At 38.1% G+C, this 23,252-nt stretch overlaps 1 protein-coding gene across 2 annotated transcripts in view; it reads right to left on the bottom strand.

Annotated features, from left to right (window-relative positions):
- Positions 1-23,252, bottom strand: part of LOC103543970 (olfactory receptor 7E178-like) — a 59,349-nt gene that overhangs the window by 11,398 nt on the left and 24,699 nt on the right. The window contains exons 1-3 of one of the 2 annotated variants that reach the window (XM_070623736.1): positions 18,191-18,302; positions 13,610-13,759; positions 6,998-7,080 (exon numbers count right to left, since the gene is read on the bottom strand). The gene's annotated coding sequence lies outside the window, so the exon portion shown is untranslated. Of the gene's footprint in view, positions 1-6,997; positions 7,081-13,609; positions 13,760-18,190; positions 18,303-23,252 lie in introns of those variants that run through there. The other variant, XM_070623735.1, reaches the window with a different exon arrangement.

Here is a 23,252-nt window from a genome sequence, read left to right as displayed (position 1 = left end):
TAACGATACCAACTCTCTTATTTACAATTGAGGAATTTAAGACCATGGGAGGCCCCTAAGTCAGATATGAAGCTCAGCTTTTTTATGTCTGTATCGCTTCAATCTGCAATGAAACAGAGAGGATTTTTCTTAAGTCAATTCTTGTTTAAATCAATTTCTCCTTAGATCAACTCCCTAAAGGCAATTCTGATCTTCATTTTTTTTGATAGATCACACTGAGTTAATCTGGGGAAGAATGCAAAAGAGAAAAGAACAGAAATGGATATATCAAACATCTGGGCAGTTTCCATGTTGGTAAAATGGAAATAATAATTGAACTTACCTTATAGGATTGTTTTAAGAAATTAAATTAAATTAAACATAAAGTGCTCAGACCCATGGTTCCCCTAGTTGATTATTGTATTTACCTGTGTATATTGTAAAATGCACCAATGCCCTGGCCACAGCCTAGAACCAATTAAATAACAGTCGCTACACAGACAGTTCTTAGTGGTCACAACATACAGCCAGGGTCTAGAACAATGCCTTAATGTTACTGGGTACTTAGAAAATATTCAGTCAATATTACCTATTATTACTTAATTAATACACAATACCTATATTAAAACATAGTATTTAATGCTATTTGATTCCAAAATCATATTTTATAGGGATTTGAAACATTGCCAAACAAATTTGAGTTTTCTTTGGTGGTTTTCTTTAAATCACTGCATGATTCCATTGCCCTCCACATCAGTCCTCCAAAGCAGTCGCTGCCATTAATTTGGTGGGTATGTATTTGTCAGTGTTTCCATCATGTTGGTATTTACTTATGTACATGTAATGGGTTTTCTTGAAAATTTACCTAAATAGTATATTATTATACATCTTACCTCTAAAGCATTCTTGTTTACAACATTGTACGTAATACTAGATATAATAATTTAACTGGTGTATGGTTTTACCTGAGGAATGAACTTAATTATATTTATTGATTCCTTATTTCAACAAGCCTATGAAAATTCTTTTGCCTTTCGCCATACCACACATGTGACAATTTCTATATGATATGTGCTTAGAAGATGGTTGTTTGTGTTGTAAAACTCAACGCCAGTTCAATTTTACTATTTATTGCCTAGATTTGTTTTTCCAATAGAAAAATCAGTTGCTATCAGTTATATGCTATTATTAAGGGATAGAATCAGAAATATTCTCAAGTATCTAATAGTAGTCATTCCATGATAGCTCCATATGAAAATTCACGTCATATATAGGGAATAATATTCCCATATTTCAGATTTTCAAGCTGAGCTGGAAAGTGAATTATTATTCATAGAAAATCCAATAATCCACCATATTAGTATAATGAGTGCCCCTAAAACCACTAGTTCATTATTCTAATTCACAGAAATGTGTGTAAGTCTCTCAAACTCTCTGTGCTGGTGTTCCTGATCTGGAAATTAAGAGAACTACAGCCATTTCCAGAGACATGTGGCGTCCAAGTGAGGTGGGACTTAATAAATGTTTGGTCATTTTGTTGTAACCAGAATTTGAATCAATACTGGAACAAGGGGTTTATTGATGAAACGTAGCACTTAGAAAGTTTTGCTAACCTTGCATTTAATTTTAAAGTAGGGAATCTGCAGGCTTTCTTGTCTCAGGGCACTAGAAATCCTAAAATGTGTCTCAGCCCACACAATAAAATGTACCTTCCTATTCTCATTCTGCCACTTTTTTTTCATATTTATGAAAATCACTGTGGTGGTTTTTGAATAATTGAATGTTGTAGATGCTATTGAATGGAAAATAATAGATCTTATTGAATGTCTATGACATACACATAAACAAGTGCTATTTTCTGTCTCCTGTCTTATGTGACATCCCTGAAGTGGATGAAGGCACAGACAAGAAAGCGCCACTGTGTGCAACCCATATTGACTATGCTCTGTTTCTCTGAATAAAAGGGTCCATTGAATATTTAAGGTATTTTGGACTTTTTGTGGTTGTTATTGTTGTTACCAACTCTGTACCAAAGACAACGTAAACTCTGGAGAATCAAAAATGAATGAGATTTAGTCATTTTCTTCCAAGTGTTCAGTATCTATTTGTATAGGGACAAAAATAAAATGTTGTGTCAGGTATCCATTGAAAACCAAATCATTGGATTACAAGATATTTTCGTCAAATTGCACAAATGATACTTAGTGCTATTAACAATAATAATAATAAATCTAAATATTTTGCCCTTATATGTATCTATCACATATTTAATCACAAAAGTAGTATTCATTAGCTACTTAGACCTTACTCAGTGGAGTGCTATCAAGTAGGAATCAACTCACATAACAATCTTGAGGCTCAGAGAGACTAAGAACTTGATCTATGTTACTAGATAATAAGCAGAGCAGATAGGACATAAAATTACATTATGGATCACTGTGGCACACACAGTTAACTTCTTGGCTCTGTTAAAATTCAGAAAGTTTAAGGCAGAGATACACAGTTCTTTAACCAGTGACACATCTATTGTACCTCTTTTAACAGTTTCTAGTTTCCTAAGTATGGATGTATCTGAGACATTGACATTAAGTTTTTCTTTGAAATGGAGAAGTGTTAAATTATAATAATGGAGGAGGAAGTGGACAGCTAATGCAAAATCTGGGAGCAGAGGCAAGAAAGAGATCTGCCCTAAATTGTCATGAGCCAGCTCTTTCTGTGACCCCTGCCTGTCATCTCAGCCCTCCTTCCTATAGTTGATACAGCAAGTGCTCTCCACTGCTCTCCACAGTGGTCTACCAGTAACATCCAAGAAGAAGAACACAGTAAACCAGGTGTGTGTGTGTGTGGGTAAAGATCAGAGATGTTACATGGCTGGTTGGCTTCACAGGGGGGAATTTTGGCCAGAGGCCCTGTGTCTACAGTCAGACTGTTCGATTCAAACCTGGCTTCATTCCATTTTATCCCAGATAAAGTTACATTAAAAGTCTGTCATCTTTTCCTCATCTGTATAAGAACAGTAATGTGTGCACATATATCTTAGGAATGACTATGCAGATGAAAAGAAACAAGCTACGTTGAGCACTTAATTCAGAGCCCAGCACTTGGGAATCCTTAGTACACTTTCATGATATCATGTACATGGTCACCTGGCATCATTCTCCCACTTATCTCCATCATTACTTTCATGATCATTTTGGAGAGCTTATGCGACAATTTAGAGGAACTCATTTCCTTCTTCAGTGAAAGAGATGCCTACAGGAGCTAGAACCAATATGGGAAGAATGCAGAACTCTGAATGGGAGTTCTCCTGATCCCAACCAGAACCAAGAACACTAGCTTCATAGGCCTTGAGCTGAAATTGCATATTGCTGCCCCCCGATCTGGCTACTACAGCTGTCATACTTATCCTGATGATAAAGAAACAATGCTCACCCAGTCACTCTTGTATCTAGTATCTAGTATCTAGTATCTAGTATCTAGTATCTAGTATCTAGTATCTCGTATGTAGTATCTAGTATCACTCCAATGGCACTCACTGGATTGTGCTGCCTGTATGCCGAGGTGTGACAGGGGAATGAGGATCCATTGTCTTTCCTATGACTGGTGAGTGATGAAGGCTTAGGCTTGGTTCTCAGGACTGGCAGGAAGACAGACTCAGGAAAGGGCCCCTGGATGCATACAATAACTCTAGGAAGAGAAGACACACATACAGATCCAAGTATACCGGGACCAGCCAACTGAAAATTTGCAGGGCACAGGCTGATTATTTACAGTTATGTTGGCTTGAGAGCTCAATGCACAGAGCTCATAATTAGCCAAATCGGTCCTTGCTATCCCAGTCTCTGAGGATTTGTTAAGATTAATCGAACAGGTTATTGGAAAAGTAAATGTCCTTTGTAGGATCTGAGGCTTTCCAGGTCTCAGGGGGAATCTTGTCTTTAGTCCTCCTTCTGACTTTCAAGTTTCATATTTCTTAGTAAAATTTTTTAAATTAACACACATCAACACGTGAGTTTATCAACATCAAATGCATTCAAATGACTAAGTAATTTAGGAAGAATTAGGTCTTCTACATCAAGAATCTGATAGTATTTCTATTTTCTCAGTTAACATTTGTGTCTCTAAGAACAGCTATTTTTTATTGTGGAAAAGACCCTGAACATGAGATCAACCCTCCTAACAAATTTTGAAGTGTTCATGTGTTATTATTGACAATAGGTACGATGTTGTACAGCAGATTTCGGAAGCTGATTCCTCTTGCTTGACTGAAACTTTCTGCCTTTTGATTAGTAACTCTCCATTTTCACCTATTGCAAATCCTGGTAGCTACCATTTGACCTTATGATTCTATGAATTTGATTATTTTAGATACATCATGTAGTTGGAATCATGCAGTATTTGTCTTTCTGTGACTGGCTTTTTTTGTTTAATGTAATATCCTTAAGATTCATCCATGGTGTTGCAAATAACAGGATTTCCTTCTTTTGCAGGGTGAATAGTATTTCATTACATATATAATATACATATCCATAAATAATTTAATACATATGTATCACAGTTTCTTTATCCATTCATTTCTAATGGACATCTAGGTTGTTCCCAGATCTTGTGTATTGTGAATAGTGCTGCAATAAACATAGGAGTGCTACTATTTCTTTGAGAACTTGGTTTCAATTTTTGTGGGTAAATACCAAGATGCGGAGTAGCTGGATCATATAGTGGATTTATGTTTAAATTTCTAATGAATCTCCATATTGTTTTCCATAGTAGCTATCACATTTTCCATGAACACCAATAGAGCGGATGAATTTCAATTTCTCCACATCTTTACCAACACTTGTCTTATATAGTTTTTTTATAATTGACATTCCGACTGGTGTGAGGTGAGATATCAGTGTGGTTTTGATTTGTATTTCCCCAAGGAATAGTGATGCTGAGTACCTTTTCATATTCCTGTTAATCATTTGTATGTCTTCTTTGGAGAAACATCTATTTAATTTCTTAACCCAGTTTTTAATCAGGTCATTAGTTTTCTTACTATTGAGTTATAGGTGTTCCTTATATATTTTGGAAATGAACCAATTATCAAACATATGGTTTGCATAACTGTTCTCTCATTCCATAGGTTACCTTTTCACTGATGAGGAATGTGAGGGGCACTCAGTTGCCATAGGTATCAAATTTTTGTGAAGACTAGGTGGGAATGTGTCTTCAAATCCTATACCTTTTCTATTCTCTGTGATGCCTCTCTCATATCAAGGATAGTAGCACCACTCCTAGATAGTTACCATGGTTCTTTTTGGCATATTTCTACCAAGTCTCCCCCCTGTTTCATAGCATTAATAAATTAGTAGCACTCATTATGTATATATTGATACATAGAGATTTATTTTAAGTCGTTCTTGTGATTATGGAGTCTTGGTAAGCCCAAATTTTGCAGGGTAGGCCTGCAGGCTGAAGGTTCAGGGAAGAGTTGCAGTTCAAGTCCAAAGGCAATCTGCTGGCAGGATTTCTTCTTCCTCCAGTGCATCAGTCTTTGTTTTATTAAGGCCTTCAACTGAGTGGAGGCAGCCCACCCACGTAATAGAGAGTCATCTGCTTTGCTCAAAGGCCGCTGATCTAAATGTTAACCTCAGCCAAAAAACATCCAGAATAATGTTTAATCAAATATCTGGGCACCATGGCCCAGCCAATTTGACACATAAAATTAACCATCATAATTACCTTGACAAATTCCAAAGCCTTTGGGGCCAGCCTGGTGGCACAGAGGTTAAGTTCACACATTCTACTTTGGCAGCCAGTGGTTCACCGGTTCAGATCCCGGGTGCGGACATGGCACTGCTTGACAAGCCATGCTGTGGCAGGAGTCTCACATAAAAAGTAGAGGAAGGTGGGCACAGATGTTAGCTCAGGGCCCGTCTTCCTCAGCAAAAAAAGGAGGGTTGGTGGCAGATGTTAGCTCAGAGCTAATTTTTCCTCAAAAAGAAAAAGGAGGGGGGGGTGAATTCCAAGGCCTTAGTCCATTACTTAGGTTTTCAGAAATGAAGACAGAGCCCATTCATTACTCCGGAGTAGATCAGGCCCAAACTGTCTCATTTCATTTCTTTGAAACCTAAGTAGTAAAAACCCTAATTTACTCATTTTTAATGGAAAGTATCTCTTCTCACTGGCTGGTATGGCTTTGTCTTCTGTAAAGGGCATTCCCTTCTCCAGTATCAAAGTTCCTGATGTGTGAACTTGGCGGATGATTGAGCTTCATGGCCGAAGCCAAAGAATTTAAACTAGTTAGTAGGCAGGTTTTCAGAGAGCCCCAGATCACTACCTCAGAAACTCTGTGCAATACTTCTAAAGGAAAGATGGATACCCGTAGAGTGGACACAGATCAGAGCCCAAAGACAGATGTGTCAGGACAAGAGACAGGCAAGAATAGCTCCAAATTGAAGTCCTAAAGATACTGTTACTAGTGAAAGGAAATAGCTATGCTTTGCTCAAGTAAAGTATAGAAGGGTGTGTTTGGAGCAAGGTGACAATATCTTATTAGCCAGCACAGATGAGTAGTTGTATGGTATAGAAGGAGAAGATACATAAAGAAATATCAGGAATGGTGGGAAAAGTCACAGTGCTTGTTGTGAGGGTGAAATTTTTCATATCATCCCTCTTGTGAGCTAGGGGGACTTTAAAAACTTCAGCATCTGCTCATGAGCAATAAAAGATCCAAACATACTAATCGTCTTTGAATGAAATATGTGATTAGATCAGTAGTTCACAACCTTGGTTTTACATGAAAACCAAACGGCATGATTTTTAAGTCCACAAGCTAAAGCTACACCTCAGTCCAATTCAATTATAATGTGTGGTGAGAAGCAATGATTAATATTTTTAAAGATCCCCAGGTGACTCCAATATGAAGCCAAAGTTTAGGACCAGTCATATGCATCCCTGTATATAACATACATGAACGGATCTGAAAGATAAAAATTGCTATGTTCTAACTATAGATTTAAAGAGCTTATTGTACCAACTGCTGATGTGGTTTCCTCAAAATTTATCCACTCAAACGTTGATGTTCTTCACCTCCATTTGGTGGTGCACTTGTTTTCTCTGGGAGAAATGAAAGGAAAATCATACATTTGTCACAACAAAATGCTTATCTATCAGGATGGCCCTTGTTTATTCACATATACGACTTTATTTCAACTTGAAAGTATATCTTTGAGATATTTTATCTCATTCACTTCACTTTTCAAAAAGAGACTGACATTGACTTGGACTCTAACCTGGCTTACTCACAGTGACTTTGGTATCTTACTTGTCATGAGAACACTAATGTAATTTTTCAACTTCATAGGAGGAATATAGATTTAAACGTTGGCTTGTTCAGATGATTCATAGTAGTATACTATCTAGATTAACACTGAGATGTTACTTTATTCTTTGAGGTCCTTCCTTTCTTCCTTCTTTCATTCTTTTCTTCCTTTATTTTATTTGATCTTTATTTCTCATCATTGGAATTTTGAGGTACTCCCTCTAAGATCCTATAACATATAATGTTGAATAAAATAGAATCAGAGCTGTTTTACCACATGGTTTAATTTTTTTCTGGGATTCTCTGGAAGTGCCATCAGGAATCACAGTTACACACGTATGGAAGATGTTGAGAACTTAGCTCACTTTTTGAGAGGAATGTTATGGTATTGAGTCTGCAGGGAAGGATGAAGTAGTAGATGCTGTCAACATTCCTCTAAATTCCCTGGGACCCTCTCACCATCTCCACTTCATGATTACCAATGGCTGGCATCAGCTAAAACCGTCCTTGCCCAATATGTAGTGGCAGAAGTAACAGGGAATCATGCCCCTTCAGAGACAGCCCTTGAGGGAGAGGTGTGTGGTACACCATCTCCTTCACCCTTCAACTGGGATAATTCTGAGTTTCGGATTTTGAACCATTTTCCAGAATTTCCCCACATGTTGAAAACTCTGCTCATTTACTGTGGTAGCTCACTTAATGCAAGCTTTATTAGATGTATTTTCATCCCTGTGTCCACTCCTCCTGTCTCCCTACATTCATTGCTCCTTCCAATAAAGTGCTTGTACATGAATTCTTGACTCAGCATTAGCTTTTGTAGGAACCAAAGCTAACAGGTGATAAAGACTGTAATGCATCAAGACAATATCACAGAAGGGTTTAATGACATTGAGAGAATAAGGGAAAGTAACTATTGGAGACATGCTGAGGACTGCAAAATTACTCGAGATCATAATTTGTTGCAGACAAAAGACTTATTTGAAGCTGCTTCAATTTACTTTGATGCCACTAAGTTTAATCTAGTGTGTATTTATTGTCTACTGTGTATAACTTGAGGAGGAGACCAGAGAGATACAAATGATTGCAATATAGAGGGAGTGAGCATAATAATATTGGTGTGTAAGGCATCCTGTGGAAAACAAAGGTGAAAGATTTCAACTCACCTTGAATAATTCCAGGAAAAATCCCTTAGACATTTACTTTTAAACATTTTTATTGAGGCCATGAAATTCATTCATGAAAATGTAAATTCAATGAATTTAGTAAATTTATAGAGTTATGCAATCATTACCGCAATCCAGTTTTAGACAATGTCTATCATATCAAAAGTTACCTTTGAGTTCATTTGCAGTTAATTTCCACTCTGACTTCAGCCCTAGAAAACCACCTATAACATTTTGCCTCTATAAATTTGCCTTTTTTTAGATATTTTATATAAATGGAATCATACAATATTTCTTCATTTGTATCAAGCTGCTTCTAGTTACCAATGTTTTTGAGGCTCATCCATGTGGAAGTATGTATCAATATTTTGATCCTTTTAGATAGTAATAGAATAGTATTCTATTGTATGTGTATACCATATTGCGCTTATTCATTGACCAGCAGATGGACATCTGATTATTTCCAATTTGGGGTTATTATGAATAATGCTTCTATGAACATTTCTGCCTGTGTCTCTATGTTGACATTCACTTTCATTTCTCTTCCATAGATAACTTGGAATGCAATTATTGGACTATATGATAAATTTATGCTTAACTTTTTGAGAAACTACCAAATTACTTTCCAAAGTCATTGCACCATTTTACATTCCTACTAGGAAAGCATGAAGCTTCCAGTTTTTCCACATTTTTGCCAACACTTGCTATTCAGGAAAAACTTCTAATAGGAGAATACGCTTGAAAGTTGAATAGAAAAAAAAGAGAAGAAATTTAACTGGAGAATAGATATGGGTGACATTCAAGAGACATTCAAGAGTGAGATGTATTTAACCTATGGCTGAGATATTAGGAATAGGGTTGAATATCTAGATGGAAGACAGATCATTGAGAGCCTAATTTGACATACTAAAGATTTTAAAAGCAGTTAAGCACCAGAGCCATGGTGTAATCATATGTATAATATGAGGAGTTTAGGATTATCCTGAGTGGGAAAAATTGGAGGCAGAGGGAACAGTTAGGATATTGTGGAAATAGTCCAGGGGAGTGATGATGGGGACCTGACCTAAGCCAGTAGCAATGAGATTGGTAGATTTTGGAAGAAAGTTGTATTAGTTGTTGTAACAAATTCCCCCAAGTCTAGTGGCTTAAAATGACATAAATTTGTTATATTACAATTCTGGAGCTCGGAAGTATAAAATGTACAAGCAGAGCTGCTTTCCTTCTGAAGGCTCTAGAGGAGATTCTGCTACCTTGCCTTTTCCAAATTCTAGAGGCCTATTGCCTTCATTGACTCACGGCCCCTTTCTCCTCTTCAAAGTCAACAGTATAGTATCTTCAATTCTCACTCTGGCCCTCTTTCCTCCCTCTTATAAACACGCTTTTTATTACATTGAGCCCAACCAGATAATTCAAGATAATTTTACCATCTCAAGATGCCTAACTTCATCACATCTGCAACGTGCCTTTTGCCATGAGGTAACATAGTCATAGGTTCTGGAGATTAGGAAATGGATGTATTTGGGAAACTATTATTCAAATTACTGCAAGAGATGTGTGTGACTTAGAATTTGCCAACAATTGATGGATAAGTCCTTGACCTTCTGAGAAGTTGGAAGTTCTGTATATGAAATGGGTATATTAACTGAACTTATCTCATCAGGTTGCTATAAAAATCAAATTAAATAATAATTATAAAGTGCTTAGCCAGTTTTTCTCAATTCTGGTTGCTCATTGTAATTACCTGTGGATCTTTAAAATTTTACTGATGTGCTGGTCACAACCTACAACCAACTAAATCAGAACCTCTACACATAAATACTTTGGTCATACTAACACATAGCCAGGGTGAAGAACCATTGCTAGGCACTTAGTAAATGCTCCATTAATGTTACCTATTATTATTATTGCTATTATTGCCTACTACTCACATTAAACATAAAAATATTTAATCCTATTTGCTTCAGAACTCATATTTATTACCAATAAAATTGGGTTTTTTTCTTTCCCTGCATGATCCCATTGTCTTGCACTTCAGTTGCCCAAAAGCAAACACTGCTATGAATTTGGTGGATGTACTTTCATTTCAATGTTTCTATGATATCAGTATTGAGTTTATGTATTCATAAACAGATTCACGCATTAATAAACAGTTTTATTGAAAGCCTACCTAAATTGTATCATAATACACGTTCTGTTTCCTGAGAAGTTCTCATTTACAAAAATATTGTATTTTGAGCCTCTGTGAAGTACATACATCTATTTCAAACAATTTAAATGGGCATAGTATTACTTGAGAGATGAACTTCATTTTATCTTTCAATTTCTTATTACAATATTTCCTAATAAAACTCCTAATGCTCATCTCCTAATAAGTAGGAGATAATTCCTAATAAACTCTTCTGTTCACCTCCATATCGCACAAGTAAGAATTTCTATAATGTATATGCACGAAAGATAATTATTTGAGTTGTAAATTTTACTCTTATCTAAAATTATTCCCAATAGAAAATTTAGACACATCAACTACATGCTCTTATTGTCAAGGTATAGCATCAGAAAGATCCCTCAAGTCTGCTTGCATGATACAGACACATGAAAATTTCCATCTTGGAATAATATTTCCATATCTCAGATTTCCAAAATGGGCTACAAAATGTATTACTGTTCATAGAGGACTTTGTGATCTGCAATATTCATGTGCTAAAGTCCCCTGCAAACCACTTTGTCCATTCCCCTAATTCACAGACGAACTCACCAAATCCCAAGAGAATGAATCTATGGCTTTGTTTCTGTGTGTCCATTTGGGACTAAAGCAGCTTTCAAAAGAAAAGAGATATTCTGCTCTGTTCAAGAAGACAGAACCCTGGGATTGGTGTCAGGAGACTGTTGTCTGAGTCCCACATTTTTCACCCACTAAAAGTGGAGTGCACGTCCATCTCTCCAACTTTCTGTGCTGGAATTCCTTAACCAGAAATGGGAAGAATAATGTCCATTTCTAGGATATATGTGGCACCAAACAGAGGTCTGCACATAATAAATATTCATTCATGATTTTCAAATCAGAATTTGAATCATTATTGGAATAGTGGGTTTATTGATGAAACACAATCCCAAGAAAGGTTTAATAACCTTTTATTCTATTATATGGCAGAGAGAGAATTCTATCATGTCCTAGGGAATCTATTCGTGGAATGAGTGGAAATCCTAACATGTGTCTCAGTCCACACAGCAAGATTTACTTCCCTTTCTCTTTCTCTTTTGCTGTCATTTTAAAGAAAATATCCACATTTTTTACAATTGAATGTTGTAGACTATATTACATGGAAAACAATGCCTCCCTTAGAAAATATGTGACATAGATAAGAAACACTGTTTTATTTTTTGCCTAGTCCTAAGTAACATCACTGGAAGGAATGAAAGTAAAGGCAGGAAAGTGCCCAGTGTGTGGAAGCCATATTGACCATGTTCTGTTCCTGAGAACCAAGGAAGATTCTATTCAGTATATAACAGAGATTGTTACTGTTCTTGTAGCCTACACTGTGCCAAGCAATGATAGACTTTGGGGTAGCCGAATTGAATGAGACTAAGTTGTTTCTCATCACGCATCAAAGTCTGCATACATAAGGACAAAATGTTCTCTCAGGATCTAGGGAAAACCAAACCAGCAGAGTACAGGATCATTTAGTTGGTATCTGGTGCTTAGCCTTGGTACTAAGAAAAATGCCTAAAATTTACTTTGTCTCTACTGTATACATCCATCACATTTTTTCTTTCTTTTTTTTTTTTTTGAGGAAGATCAGCCTTGAGCTAACTGCTGCCAGTCCTCCTCTTTTCATGAGATAAGACTGGCCCTGAGCTAACATCCACGCCCATTTTCCTACTTTATATGTGGGACGCCTACCACAGCATGGCATGCCAAGCGGTGCCATGTCCACACCCGGGATCTGAACTGGCGAACCCCGGCCGCTAAAGCAGAACGTGCACACTTAACCGCTGTGCCATCGGGCAAGACCCCATCACGTTTTTATTCACATGATCAGCACCCGTTGTGTTTAATTCTCACTCAGTACAATTTTATCAACTGGAGATCAACTCAGATGGCAAGCTTCAGGCTCAGAGATACTAAAAACTTGCCCAGTGCCACATAGGACAGGTAAGATTCAAAATTAAAGGGTGAGTACCATGCACAGAAATTGTTCACTGTTTAACAAGGAGAGTTTAAGCAGTCTTCCAGAAGTCTATTGCAAACTTCCTGAGGTATACATTTTAACAGTTTCCTGACTAAGAATGGAACCCAACACTTTGACTCTATGCCTCCCTTAGATCAAGATGGGAAAAATTACAAGAGTGAAGGAGAAAGTGGAACAATTGAAGGAAAATTTGAGAGCAGGGACAAGAAAGAGATCTGCTCTGAATTATCATGTGATTCCTGCATGTGATCTCCCCCATACTATAGCTGATGCAGCCAGGGCAACCCACTGCTTTCCACTGTGGTCTAGAAGAAAACCAAAGAGAAGAGCACAGTGAGGGGGGCCTCTGCATGGAACGAAAGGAAGAGAAATTCCAGGTCGGATTAGTAGAAGAGAATATTGTTTAGGTGCCCTGTGATTGGAATCTCACTGTCTGGATTGAAACCTGACTTTACCCTTTTTGACTCCAGGACCTGATAAAATTAAATAAAAATGCTGTGCTTCTGTCCTGAACTGTAAAATGATGATAATGCGTATTTCCCTCTTTTTGGGGTGAGAATGCAGATAAAAACTAATAAGCTATATAAAGAAACTTAGCTTAGAGCCTGGCACTTAAAATCCCTAAGTAAACGTATGTCACATTGTGGTACTGTCATCGTTTTCATCATTATCACCAACATCACTTTCCCGATTGTTTTTCAGTGCTTAGAGAACAGTTTATAAGGACTTACTACTGCTGTCATGGGAGAGATACATATGACAGCAGAACCAATGAGGGAGAAATGAAAACTTTGATTGAGAGTTTTGGGGTCCCCAACAGAAACAACAATATAAACTACATGGGGCTCTAAGCTGAAACTCTGCATTTGGTGCCCTACCACCTGTTTGTCCAACTCTCCTATTTGTCTTAATTATGAAAAGACAATGCTCCTGAAAGTCTCGTCTCTATCCACTGTCTTCACGGTACTCACTGGACTGTTCTGTGTCTCTGCTGGAGTATGACCACGGGTGAGAATCTGCTGCCCTTCTCCTGCCTGGAAAGTGGTGAAGGTTTAGTCTGCATCCTCAGGACTGGCAGGAAGACACAGCTAGTCACAGGCCTCCTGATCCAGATGGTGATTCTGGGAAGAAAAGACAGACTGGGACCAAGAACCTGAAGGGCTGTAGGCACAGGCTGATTATTTACACTTGTATGGCCTTGAGAGCTCAATGCACAGAGCTCATAATTAGCAAAATTAGTCTGTGTTAGTGCAATCTCTGTGGACTTGCTATTATTAATGGAAGAGGAAAACGGAAAACAGAATGTTTTAGGAAGAGTCTGAGTCCTTCCTTTTTTCAAGAGGAAGCTCATCCATACTTCTCACTTCTGGCTTCCAAGTTGCAGGAATTTTATAAATTCAGATGTTTTTCAATTAAAAAAGCAATGTGTGAGTTGTAGATCTACAAATTCATTGAATTAATCATGCATGTAGGAAGAATTATGTCGTTTACACCAAGACTGTAATGCAAATTTTTATTTTCTCAATTGAAATTTATGTCTTTAAGGAGAACTTTCTATTTTTATTTCTGTATTCCTGCTTTGGACTTTTGGATCTTATGTTTGGAGATTTATGGTTTTTGCTATTTTGAATGACAACGTTTTAATTTATCTGTAGAATTTATGCATGTTGGTACATTAACTATCTAATTTGAAATACTTATTAAATTGTCAGTTTCCTTAAATACTACAGGGAGTTTCACAAATGTCTGCATTCTAAACGTAGGGCTACAGTCATCTCTCAGTTTCTTGCCACATGGGCTTCTCCACTGGGCAGCTGAAAACATGGCAGCTATCTTCCATCAGAACGAACTGGTGAGAGAGTAGAAGAGGGCTGGCAAGTTGGAAGTCTGAGTCTATTTGAACTTTAAGGTTGGAGTGATGTTCCAATATTTTTTTGATAGTTTTTTCATTGGATGCAAGTCACACAGTCCAGCCCAGTTGGAAATGGAAAAATACAAGGGTATAAATATAGGAAGCAGTGGATATTGAGAGCATCTTAGAAGCTGCCCACCCCAAGGCCACACTTTCTTATCAGGAATTGGGGCTATAAACACAAAAAGATTCTAGAGATTTATCTCTGCTTTCCTGAATAGTTCTCAACTCATCACATCACTATCTTCTCAACAAAACTTTACTGGATAATTGGCAAATAGAAGAGCCTGCTCACTTTTAGGTAATTCTGCAGACTCCAACATGCTGCTCCTGGCCATGTCATAAGAAGAAGCGTCTCTGGGCTCTCTTATACCAACAGAGTCCTTTCATCTTTGCCAGGAGAAGTCACAGCCATTTCAGGACCAATTCAGCAAGCATCTCTAGAGGCTTCTGATCTCTGCTCAACTAGTAAGGGCTCATCTCCCTCCAAATACATTTTCTTTGGAATCTTTGTATTTTAACTCTTCAAGTCTTTTTTAAAAACAGGTGATTTTGGCTTACATAGTGAGATAAAGTGGAATGTATGGGAATCATGATTTGTGGCAATGTCTATAGCTTATCTTTGCAGTCCTCATGCCTCAAATTTATCTGAATGAGGAACTCAGAGACTGATTTCTCATTAACTGACAGGAAAAAAACAAATATTTTCCTAATTAAATTAGGTATGGGAGAAAGTATGCTAATTATGTGTGTGTGCATCAATGGCAGAGGAAAATTTTAGGGAGCCCAAATGATGAAATGGTGGGATTATAAAGAATTTTGAGTGTTGAGACATTTTAGAATGTTTGGGCAAGAGGAAAAATATAATGTTAAACTGAAGTAATTTCATAATGAGAAGAGCCCATCAGATATGAGGACCATTGTCAGTTAAGTTTGTAGGTGATTTAGCTAAGTGGTAAAAGTTATTAGGCAGCCTTTCAAAAAGTCTGGATGGCTACCTCAGAATCTACGTGTAGCACCTCTAAAGGAAAGACTGATATGTACACAGGTACCTTGGTGTGTGCAGAGGCACAAAGAGCTTATGAAACATTGATCATAACAGAAGACAGGGAAGTATGGTTACAAAATGGAATCCTAAAGAGGCTGTCACTAGTGAAAGGAAAGATCTACCCTTTGTGGATGTGGTCGTTTGTTACCCTTGAGTAATAAAAATGAAGATAGAACTAAATTTATTAATAATGAATTGGTTGGCAATGATCTACAGGCACAATTAGAACCACACAGCCACTGGAAATATCATACCATTTCTTTAAACTGCAGTTGCACACCCTTGACCAGGAGATATCTTTACAATCACTTTTTTAACCTGAGCTCACTTTGCAATCTTCCAGTTGCACCTTACAATGTAACTTTATGATTTATTGGGCAGGGGTTGATCAAGAAAAGAGAAACCACACTAGTTATTTTAATGAAGACAATTTAATACAGGTATAGTTAATGGTAATTAAAAGATGAAAGGCTTAAAAGAAAAAATACAGTAACAGAGTCATAGCTGCTGGATGTAGTGACAATGCCACAGGTTAAGGAGTAAAGGGAAAAAGTTGGGCATTAATGCATGTGAAGTTAATGTTAATGATATTAGAGGAGTCTAAAGGGAAACCAGATAGAAAATCAGAGAAGCAGTTAAAAGATTCCCAGCCCCCCACCACAGCATCACAAATTAAATTAGAGAAGCATAAGTTTGGAGCAAAAAATTATAGCTTAAGATCCAGCACATAGGACCAGCTGTAGAGCATGGAGGGAGAAGACATATGAAAAAATATTACTAGGAATATGAGGGGAAAAAATTGCATTGCTTGTTATTAAGGCAAACTCTATTCATATCTTCTCCTTTATGAACTCTGATCACCTTAAGATCTTCAAGACCTGGTCATGAACAGTAAAGGACTGAAAACATACAAGTCACATTTCAAGGAAACACCTGACAAAATTCAACAGGTCTTCACCTTGGCTGCACATTAGATCCACCTGGGGTGCTGTTAAAACTGATCTTGCTCTTTTCACTTTCCAGTCCAATTAAATCATAATCTATGGTGGTAACTCAGGCATGAGGATTTTAAAGCTCATCAGATACTTCTAGTATGAAGCCAAGATTGAGGACTAAAGACATACATTCTCTGATACAACCTGCATCAATTGATTTGATCAAAGCCAAAGTTTTATGGAAAACAGATATGGACAGTGAAAATGGTTGAAAACTGTATATATATTTAAAAGAGTGTTCTGAATTTCTACAGGATCCCAGGTCATAGGTGAAAAATATAGAGGATTCCATAGAGGTAAAAAGATTCAACTGTGCAGTGATTCTGACACATGTAGGATCCCAGAATACTTCTTTAATCCCATCAAAGATGAACCAACATAAGTAATTTTCATATATGATAAATCAAGAGGAGTGAAAACCATGAGCTACAAAAATTATGATACCAAAGAGGAAGGTTTACCAATTCCAGATCTTTGGCTTTGCAATAATTTGTAATCCACTGAACAACCACAACAGCAAAAAAGCCCAAATATTGAGACTAGGCTGTTTTGTTGAGGAGACTCTCAAGGCCCTCTCAATGTCCCTGTTTGTCAGGCTGTAGATGAAGGTGTTCAGCATGGGGGTGACCACAGTGTACATCACCAAGGCCACTGCATCCTTCCTGGGGGAATGTGAACCCAGAGAACTGAGGTATTTCCCAAAGGTTGTTCCACAAAATAAGCAAACAACTGACAGGTGAGAGCCACACCTGGAGGTCTTTGTACTTCCCACTTGTTGATGAGACTCTCAAAATTGAGGAAGCAATTTGAGTTAAGAGAAAAGGATCCCTGTGAATAGAATACTGCCAAAGATGACACCAATACAATATATTAACATTTTATTGATGGAGGCATCATTACAGGAAAGCTTGAGGAGTTGAGGAGTATCACAGAAGAAATGAGGATTTCCACAATTGCGCAAAATGTTAGTTGCAACATCATTAAACAGTGCTGCTGGGAGTACAAAAGTCTGATCAAAATGATACCAGAACCAGGAAGCTACAGAGGAGGGCATTCATTATGACAAGGTAGTGTAAGGGATAGCAAATAGCTATGAACAGATCATAGGCCATCACAGTTAAGAGTAAACTGTCCAAACATCCAAAAAGATTAAAAGAGAAAAGACAACTGAATCAGGAAGCTTGCATAGAAGATGACTCTGCTATGAGTTTCAATGTCCAATATCATCTTTGGGACGATGGTAGAAGTAAAACTGATATCACCCGTGGATAGGATGGAGAGACAGAAGTATACGAGGGCTTGGAGGTGGGAATCAGAGCTAACAGTGAGGATAACAAACAGATTCCCCAGAATGATTAATGGGTACATGGACAGGAACAGGCCAAAAATTAGAGGCCACAGTTCTGGATCATCTGAGAACCCAAGAAAGAGGAATTCCAAGACAACTATTAGATTCTGGGGTTCCACAGAGCAGAGACACCTTTTGGAAAATAAATGAGTTGATGTAAGAGAAACAAGTATACAGGTACCCATCATTGTGTCTGTGTTTTGGATTCAAGCAATTCAAAGATAAAGCATTCACACTTGAGGGCCATACCACTTTAGCAAAGCTTCTTGGTTGTGGCAAACACATTCTTCTTAGAACTCCTTCTCATTGGCTTTTGCTTCATTCACCTGTTTGTATATGCATCGACTTGGGAAAGACTGAGCTAAAGAAATTAGAGGTGTAAGGATAATTAAAGATTTTAAAAATCTATAAACAGACTAATATATCAGTTCCCTCCTTTGAAAGAAGAAAAAAGGAATAACAAATATCATCTGTCTTAAAGAAGAAAAATGTTTTAGTTAAAGGACACAAAATAAATTCCCTTGATTTGGACTATGTATAAACACCCTTTAAGAACTATTTAACAAAGTGTCTGACTCCATTTCTTGAATGTGATGTTTGGCTGCTAAGTTTTTAAGTCACACCTCTCTCTCTTACTCTTCTCCCAAACATCTAGCTAGCTGATAAGACAACTTGGTCCTCCAGTTATAAGACAAATAAGTCCTGGGGTGTTATGTACAGCATGGTGACTATAGTTAATAATATTGTACTGCATATTTGAAAGTTGCTGAGTTAGTAGATCTTAAAAGTTCTCATCGAAAGAAAAAAAAATTTTGTAACTAGGTATGGTAACGGATGTTAACTAGAATTATTGTGCTGACCATTTCACAATATATATAAATGCTGAATCATTAAATTGTACAACTGAAACTAAAATAATATTAGATTTTCATTATATCTCAATAAAAAAAAGCAAGCCTGGGTCATCCCTCCATTGGCAACAGCGAGAGATTCAAACCTAGCAAGCCCATGCATATATGCAGGAATTTTCACTGTGAACCCACACTTTAACCACAATAAAAATCCTAAGCCAGCCACTTTCACTGCACTCTTCCGTCATTTCAGATCAGCTTAGATTCCCTGCTAAGCTCTGCCCAGAGAAGGAGACCTTTATATGAGGAATAAAAGTTTGTGTACTCTCTTGTGCGTGTGTGTGGCATTATCAGCCTCGACATCCAAGCCAAATTTTGAGTGGGAGTCCACTCTATTTCTGCAGAGTGTCCACTCCTCTTGATTCAGTGAGTGGGGCACTCAGACAATGACCACCATCCTCAAAGGTCTTTCTTTTCTTCTGGTTTGCTCCCTGGCTCTGCTGCCTGAAGACAGGCATACTCTTTGAGCTCCTACCTGCTAGAAGCTTGCACTTTGGACTGTGCTGCATTTTATGTGTCCTTCCAATCTTCTCATATGTATCTAACTTACCTAATTTAGATCTTTTGATAATTACTTAGATATTAGAGACAAGAGTATGGAATTGGTACGTCTTTATTGTGGCCCTGGGTCTTGTGTCTTGGCCCAGACCTATCTGAGCTATCTGTATATCTTAGAATGAAGCTGTGACTGACATTAGGGTCAGAGGAAAGAGTCTTATTCTGATGGCTGGCTGTGTGTTTCAACCAGGCAATGGCTCTTGTGAATGCTCAGGGGAAAGAATATACTGAGGAAGTTATAGCTCCATAGGATGATTGCTCATGAAAAACTGGTCATTAGGGAATTGAGAGAGAGAGAAAGAGAAGAAGGAGAAGAGAAGGAGAAAGAGGAGAAGGAGAAGAAGGAGAAGAGAGAATAAGGAGGGGAAGGAGGAGGAGGAGGAAGTGAAAGAGAAAGAGGAAGAAAAAAGAAGAGGAGGAAGAAGAAGAAGAAAGAGGAGGAGGAGAGGAAGGAGAGGAAGAAGAAAAGGAGAGGAAGAACAAGAAGAAAAGCAGCCATTGATGTCATGCTGAGGTGTGAACTTCTAAAAACAGACCAGGACGTTTTAATATCTCTGCTGCTACTGTTGCCCCATGCCTTTGTTGCAACAAAGATCCAGATTCTCAGGATTATATGAGAAACACCCATGGCACCCCTGTAGCACAGTGGAAGGCTTTATTCAAACCTGATTTAAGCATATGGTATATAAACCCTATAAAACACCCAATATCTTGGAGGAGGTCCCTAACACTGAAGATACTGATTTGAGGCTCTCTGGAGAAAGAAATTTATAAGTATGAGGAGGGTAGAGAGGATCTCACTTGAAGTCTACCCAGTGATAAAATAAAAAGTAAAAAGAAAGAAACCCAGATGTAAGAGAGGAAACAAAAACTGAAACAGAAGTCTACCATTTGACTCAATGAAAGTCCAAAATTTAATAGAAGAATTTATAGAACAACAACAAAAAAGGCATCAATTAGCTTTTGCATCTCTTCAACTTAGGTTCTGAATTCACTTTACTATGTGCTGAAATGCATCAATTGGCAAACCTTCATGTTCTCAATCAGTACTGGGACTCAAATTACAGTAATAGCTGGAGATCCTACTAAATTTAAAGAAAGTACTCTCTATAATCTTAGGGAAGTTCTCCTCTATAAAAATAGAGGAGAAACAGCATCCCTCACCTTCAGCATTGGAACTATTGTCTTGCCCAAATTCCCCACCGCAATAGCACGCATTGCCATCAGAGATCCAATAGTGGACATGAACATTTTGACTAAATTAAAATCACAATAAGTGTTCGGCATTATGTAGGAAAAACCTACCCAGGTTTTCACCTCCTGTTATGTCTCCTTTACTTTCACACAAAACCCTTCACTTCTGACGCTTCTGGTCACCAAATATGGGGGCATTTCCCTCATCAAGCAATTCTCCATGACATCAGCTGAGTGTCCCACAATTTAATTCAATTCTGCCACTATCTGCCTGGACTGTCAGATCCCACAGGTTAAGGGCTCAGTCCCATGACTCCTCAGCCCCACAAGCTCCTGCTTCAGATGCCAATCATAAGTAGCAGGTCCCAACTTCTGTCTGACTTGGCTACAATTTGGAGGTCCCCATGACCCATTTTCAGGTTCAACTAATTTATCACTCTGGGAAGAGTGCCTGGAGAGAAACGACCAATCTCATTTATTTCTTTAGTCACACAGGACATCCCTGCAAGGTCTGAAAGCCCCGGTAGGAAAGCCCCCAGTGTGTGGAAGCATTTTGACTACTCTTTTCCTGTGAACCAATGAAGGGTGATCAATATTTCACAAAGATTTTTATACACATATATATTTTGTTTTGGTTGCCTATGCAGTGCCAACCACAGTGTAGGTTCTGGGGAACTAGAAAGGCATGAAACTCAGTCATTTCCCTGTGAAAATTCTGCCTGGAGCGACCTGGGAAGAGAAAGGGAAGGTTGAGTAGGTTGGTTTTCGTTTTTTTAACTTTAACACTTTATTTAGCCAACTATACCAAAAATATTGTAATTACACCATATACAAAATTGAGATATTTTACATTCTTTTTTTGTGCATCTTCAAAGTCTAGTATTTTATACTAACAGCACATCTCAGTTTAGACTAGCCACGTTTCAAGGGCTCAACAGCCACATGAAACCAACTTGTAGGGAAAGGCGCTGTCCTGTGCCCTGTGAATAGAGTCTCACTGCTCAGAGCCAAACTTGACTTCATCCCTTTTTACCCCAGGACCTGGTACAAATTAAGTGAAAACATCATACTCCTTTCCTCAACTGTAAAATTATGATAATGTATTCACCTGTATCTTGCGGGGATTATGCAGATAAAAATTTAAAAGCTGAACAGCACGTAGCTCAGAGCCTGTCAAACCAAACTCTCAATAGTTTCATGTTATTATAATTATGCCTCATCCCCATCGTGATCATAATCATCACATTCATGATCATTTTGGAGTGCTTAGGGGATGGTTTGGAGAGATCCATTTCCTGGTCAGGTGTGGATGATGCCTAAGGAAACTAGAAAAGGTGGAGAAGAGCAGAATTCTGAATGAGAGTTCTGAAATCCCCAACAGAAAAATGAACATAAACGTCATTGGCCTCTGAGCTGAAACTTTGCATAGTGATGCCCTCCCATCTGGCTATCTCCATTGTCTTCCTTGTCTTGATAATGAGGAAACAAGATTCTCCACAGTCCCTCCTCCATCCACCATCTCCTCGGGTGCTCACTGGTCTGTGCTGTATCTCTGCTGGCTCACGACCTAGGAGTATGGATTCACTGCCCTCTCCTGCCTGGTGTGTGATGAAGGCTCAGGGTCCCTCCTCAGGACTGGCAGGAAGACAGATTCAGGTTGAGCCTTTCTGATACAGATGCCATGAAGGAAGGAGACACAGGCACAGTGGCATGATAACAGAACTAGCAAACTAAAGCCCGGAGTCCTTTATTTTTTCATTTACAATTGTATGACCATTTATTTACACATGTATGACCTTGGGTGCTCAATGCACAAAGCTCATAATTAGTCAGTTGGGCCATGTTATCCCATTCTCCAAAGACTTGCTAGTATTAATAGAAGAGGAATAAGAGACAAGTGAATGTCCTTGGAAAGATCTAGGTCCTTGCTCTCCTCAGGAGGAAGTTCACCTGTACTCCTGCTTTGTACTTCCAAGTTGCAGAATTTTAACATAAAATTCAGGCTTCTTTCCAATTTAACAGTTCATTGTGTGATTTTGATATATGTAAATCATTGTATTAATCATGAAGTCTATGCAGAATTAGGTCGTCTATAACAAGAATGTGATACTGATGTGGATTAAGGCTGCCCCAAGTAGAGAAGCCCAGGGTGACCTGGCCTACATGCCGATCTATATGACCCGATGGATTTTTATGGTGTGAATTAGGGCTGCCCCAGGGAGAGAAGCCCAGGGCATCCTTGCCTACATGCCGATCTATATGACCAGATTCATATCTAAAGTTATACGACCACACGATAACCAGAACCCATCTGCACTGAAATCATTTAATGACTTTTTACATCATCTTTTCTTTTTCCAGTAAAAATAAGTCACGTACCCTTGCCTTATAAATTTAGCCCTAACCCTCAACTCAGGGCAGCAGCAGCTCTGACTGCCCATGGGTCCTGTCCCCATGCAGCAGCAGCTCTTTACTGCCCATGGGTCCTATCCCTATGCTATTCCACACTATTCTCTAAATAAAAGAGCACTACTGCTAGACCTTGAGAGTCCAAGAAATCTTTCTTTCAACTCTTTGGCTAGCCGTCCCCGTATCAATACTATTTCCATTTTCTCAATTAATATTTGTCTCTCAGGATAAATTGTTAT

This window comes from Equus przewalskii, chromosome 6 (assembly GCF_037783145.1).
Source record: "Equus przewalskii isolate Varuska chromosome 6, EquPr2, whole genome shotgun sequence".
NCBI lineage: Eukaryota > Metazoa > Chordata > Mammalia > Perissodactyla > Equidae > Equus > Equus przewalskii.
Note: the sequence above shows the minus strand (reverse complement) of the source record. Positions and strands in the feature narration are given on the sequence as shown.